Genomic DNA, 5982 nt, shown 5'->3' with positions numbered 1-5982 from the left:
ATTCAAGGAAATATTGATAACCTCAACTTAGGTCTAGATGTAATAAAAATAATTTTTGCTTCACATCTACAGAAATAAACTTTGGTACAGAGATAAGGCTGCTGAATATGTACAAGTAGACAATAGTAATAACAGGTTGATATATAGGTATGAAAAATAAAAATAAATGAAAACAATATAAGAACGTTTTTATTTCTTTAAACTTTGGAAGGTTAAAGAAAGATAAAGGAGAATTTTTTTTAGAAACTCTGATAAAAAATGGTATTATCACGAAAATGGTGACAGAAAAGATTGGTTAAAAATATATATCAAAGAATCAAATGGTGGCTGTCCAGAAGAGCATGGACTGTGGTCCTATTCCAAACCATTTGTTTGTGCTGGTTAGTGAATTATATTGCTATTAACAGTTAGGGAGTTGAATCCATTTTTATAGAAGCAGAAATATAATTTATGATTATGGTTTGGACCCTCTAAAACTGCTATCTACCCTTCCACTTTCCCCTCTCTTGGTGAAGATATCTTCAACGCCGATACGATTTTTGAAATATAAGATTCCACTTTTGTCTCTCTTGTTAAAGATATCTTCACCAAGAGAGGCAAAAGTGGAATCTTAAATTTCAAAAATCATATCGGCGTTGAAGATATCTTCACCAAGAGAGGGGAAAGTGGAATCTTACATTTCAAAAATCGTATCGGCGTTGAAGATATCTTCACCAAGAGAGGGGAAAGTAGAATCTTACATTTCAAAAATCGTATCGGCGTTGAAGATATCTTCACCAAGAGAGGGGAAAGTGGAAAGGTAGATTACAGTTTTAGAGGGTCCAAACCATAATCATAAATTATATTTCTGCTTCTATAAAAATGGATTCAACTCCCTAACTGATTAAGGATGTAAAAAGTTTTTTTTTTAAATAATCATATGCATGTACATATGATAATATTTCTTGTTGCTATATGTTTCACAAAACATGGACTTTAAATCCAATAGTATCAAAGCAGTTGAAAAGATGAGAAAAATATATGACCATTGAGAGAGTTAGAGAAAAGAATTTTAAAAGGACAGGAAAAAAAGTAGTAAAGATATGCAAAAAAAAACTATTAGTGTAGCCTGAAGCTGTGCCACTAAAATGATATTAACATATTCTTTATTACTATCCATCCTTGAAGGAGAACTGTTAACTTGTTTTGATATGTTATTTTATTTTTTTAGTTCAAATAAACAGTGGTAAGTATCTAAAATTAAATTTGAAAATACTACTAAATTTATAATTTTTTTAACATTACTACAAAAAAATGAAATTTATTCATCAGATTGTTGTACTCCTGCAGGGTTTAGTAAATTCAAGGATTTGATTTTTAGATCAAGTAACACAAAAAATATTCTAAGTTTTGGGTATGTTTTTTTCATTTCATAAAATCACACTTTAAAATAATATTTCTTATAACTCAAAATTGTAAAGTTTATTATTAGAAAATCTGATAATAAAATTGGCTGGCATTGGGTAGACAATCAAAACTACAAGGGAGTTGCTCTTACTACTGATCATAGAAGTTGCCCAACAGACTTTGACTTTCCAGATACCATTGGAACTAAAAGATTTGCATGTAGTAAGAAAAAAAGAGAGCTGAATGATTCAGGTGTTGTTATGATATTGCTTTTTGAAATAGAGATTAAGGAGGATTCTTATCCAGATATTATTTTAGCTAAAACATCTTCTAATTATATCCTAAAATTTTATTTTTTTATTTTTACCAAAAAATATTAAAAAATATAGACAGCTCTAAATCTTTAGATCTTGAAAAAAAAATTTAGTCTAATTTATATATTTAACCCAGTAAAAATTGTTAGATATACTGTTAAATATATTGAATTATTTAAAAATAATAATGTATCTCCTATTTTGTGTAAAGCTAAATATTTTTATGAAGATAATTCTTTACATCTTTTAATCTTAATAACAATTTAATTTTAAAACAAATCTGTAACATAAACTTTTCGGGATATCAAATACATATCAGCATATCCTGATCAAGTTGCGGAATATGGAAGGACAGGCTTATCTAACAATCTAGTAACTGAATGGTTGGGTACTGGGGCCTCATATGCGAAGAAAGAACAAACAACTGCAGATATTCATTTATCAAGAAATAAAAAAGGTTTGATGAATACTGATATGTTCACAGAAAAAGTTCACTCAGTTGACAACCTACAGCAATCACTACAAATATGAATTCTGAACACATATTCACACATTTTTACCTATGTAAAGACAGAATTGTAGAAAGGAAACCTGATTAACCATCCAAAAAGGACTTTTCAATAAATACAGGACCTATAGTATCATTTGAATATAAAAATGAATATAGGACCTTCAACATATCTGACAACAACAACTAACACAGGAATGTTAAAAGATGCACTCAATAGTTATTTCAAGACAATATGATGCTTTGTTGGACCAGCAAAGATAAGTAAAGTTTGGTGTTTAAACTTGACAATAATATAACCATCAAGCTGTCCAATAATTGTTAATAAAATATTGAAGCAACAACTCATTACAATATGTAGACATGAGATCAAATATTACTGATCCAAGATTACATAATAGGGGTGTAAAATGATACAAAGGTTTCTATAATTTAAATTTTTTGGCTATTGTTAGATATAAGCTATTTATTCATTTTTTAAAATATAACTTGCAAGCATTAAAATGATATGCAAAGAAATTTTCCAGCTATTTAAATTTTAATTATCTATGTATTGTTTTACATACAATAAAATTATACAGTGAACAAAACATACAGGACTTAAATTCTAAATTACTACAGGCTCAATCTATACAGTCAAAACTAAATATGTATACATAAACGGAAAAATATAATTTTGTATATTTATTTATATAAAACATAATTGTTGTTACAAAAAAGACAAGGCATTTTGCATGAATTTTTAAACAAACAAGGATGACAACATCCATAAAAGCGAAGCACTGAAACTTTAGGACAAACGGACATTAATACTTGTATAGTGTAAGAACTGAATAATCAGTATATAAAAATATGAGTCAAAGCAAAAATGTAAGAAAATTTGTTAAAAAACAGCTTGATACAGGACAATGGTTATGGACATTGCAATTTGTTGTCTCAGGAATCAATATACCAAAAATCAGATCAAACGGATAATTAGATCACATAGAAATTTGTTGTTAAAAAAGTAGAAAAATTAACATGTTTAGAATGGACGTACGGACATTCTGGTTATGAGTTGCTACACATTCTAAATCGTACCTAACTACTCAGGAATCACCATGCAAAGTTTGAAATCGAAAGGACAATTCTAACATGCCTAAATTAATAAAAAAAAAGCTATCTATCTCGGACGGAATGACGGACCGACCCTAACTTTAGACAAGCTTCGGTTTTAAAATACTAAAGCTGCTTTAATAATACACACAAGGATCAATTACTTAGCACAGAGTAATTAAAAACAATCTTTTTTATGTCAAACCTTTTTTCCACTGGAGTATAAAAAGGTGGTTCCTTGGCATGTTTGTGCATATTTTTTATTTTATTAAAACAATTATTTTTTCTTCTAAAAGACTCTGTTGAAATAATATAAACTGAGGTGATAATGGTTGATATTACTCAACTTTACATTAATGTTTTTGACACATGTTTTGTGAAGTAAACTATATTTGCATGCTCATAAATTATTAACTACTAGCGGCTACGCCCCTAGAGGCCTCTATTGGCACTTTAAATATTTTTTTTGTATTTAAAAAATGGCTATTTTGCGTTTGACGTTTATTTTTCTTTGAACTCTCTTTCTAAAATCGAGAAATTAAAAAAAAAAATTAATTTCTCTAGGGAGGGTGGTGGTACCCTCCCCCAAAATAGTTATAAACCTTCCCAGGACATATGAGAATCTACCCTGTTAAGGAGAACACGATCGGTTCAGTGGTTAGCGAGATCCTTCGGTACAAACACACAGACATCCTGTTACTTTAGTATAAAGATAACTCAAAACTAATATGTCTATTGTAGATGACAGACAATTAGTCACCAATGCCTTTCTGGGTGTAAATGGGGTATTTAGCATCATTATTATTTCATGTCCTCGGGAATGATATCATCTATTTTTTAAATGTGCTCGTAATTATTATATTCCACACAAACAAAAATATTTTTTGTCCTAAATTTTTAATTTAAAGAAGGCGTCTTGACTTTTATTTTTATAGCTAGTCGGTGTTTTTAGTAAGTAGTAGATGTAAAATTTTCTTATTTTTAAAGTAATTTAAGTTTTTTTTTATAAAAAAAATAAGTAGGTTTTAAGGTACTAAAACGCAACAACAACAAAAAAGAAGAAAATTGCCATTATGAACAAAAATACTAAGATCTTTAATTTGACTCTTTACTTTTTTAATTCTGTTGAGTAATTATTGAAATAATCTATTTTTTTGAACCCACGAGAATAAAAACTTTCAACTTAAATATATCATTACAGAGGTATAAGAAATAGGCATTATATATACTTTTAGAATGAGAAAAATATTACAAATCCATTCTAAGCAAAATTAAAATAAAAAGTTTACAAAATAGTAAAAAAACTACGATAAAAGAAATTTTATGAAAATATTATATTATATCATACAGGCAACCATCTTAAATCTTAAGAGTAAAATCATTGAGAGTAAAAATGGGAAGGGTGTAAATAGAAGATAAAGAGGGGGTAAAGTAAGTGTTGCCTGTAAAAAATAATATGTTAGGCCATTTTTATTATTTATTTTTTTTACTTTTTTCAAGTTTGCTTACAATGGATTCGTAATATTTTTCTAATTCTAAAAGTATATATGAACCCATATTTTTTATGCCTATATTAGGATATTTTACGTTCATAATGACCATTTTCTTCTTTTTTTATTGCGTTTTAGTACCTTAAAACCAACTTATTTTTTTTTTAAACTTAAATTACTTAAAAATAAGAGGTCTACAAAAAAAAACGATTGCATATCTGAATTCTATGGAAAATTTTACATCTACTACTTACTTAAAACACCGACTAGCTATAAAAATAAAAGTTAAGACACCTTCTTCACCAAAAAAGAATCTTTGAGCAGGAGGAAAGTGTTAGAGCAGCCAAATATAGTCCGTGCCTGGACCTGAATTAGAAATTCGCTACTGACTTTTAAAACTTGTAGGAAGCTTTGTGTAAAAGGATATTTGTTGAAATAATTAAAAATATTAACAAATAATCTTTTAAGGTCCTCATGAGCAAAATAGAGAGCCTGAACCTTCAACAACAACTACAACCACTACTACAACAACCACTACAGGTCCTACAGTTAAATAATTACTTTAAAATATGCTTTAAATACAATTTTGAAGAGATAAAATTTTATACGGACAAAAATTCTCATAATTTTATCACGATTTTTTTCAGTTTAGTAAGCCCATAGGTGAATTTAAACTTAAAATTGTAATTAAAGTCTCATTTTTGGAAACTTTTAAGTGGAATGTTTGTTTACATTTTTTAAGGGAAAATCATATTTGAAGTTAGACCTTTATTTATTTTTGTCATTAACTACTATATATTTGAGATAGAAATTTTTTTTAAAATTAGAATTAAAAATCAAACAAATTCACTATTCCAATACATATAAAGATTTATTTATTTCAGAACCAGAATGTAAGTATTTTTTATAATTAAACCGCACAATTTTTATTTTATCATATTTATTACAACTTTTACAATTTTATTGTTTAATAATAATAAATGTATTTTTCAGGTATGCCAAGTAAGATACATCATACTTTCACCTTTTATGAATGAATTTTGATTAGGATTAAACCCATAAAAATGTTATTTATTTTACATTTTATGCCTAATAATAAAAATCATCTAAAAATTCAATCTTTCTAAGAAGAAGTATTGAACATTAATAACAAAATCAGTACAATAATCAATATTATATTTGCAAAACC

This window comes from Acartia tonsa, chromosome 10 (assembly GCF_053477335.1).
Source record: "Acartia tonsa isolate MP-2025a chromosome 10, ASM5347733v1, whole genome shotgun sequence".
Taxonomy (NCBI): Eukaryota; Metazoa; Arthropoda; class Copepoda; order Calanoida; family Acartiidae; genus Acartia; species Acartia tonsa.
This window is presented reverse-complemented; position numbering follows the sequence as displayed.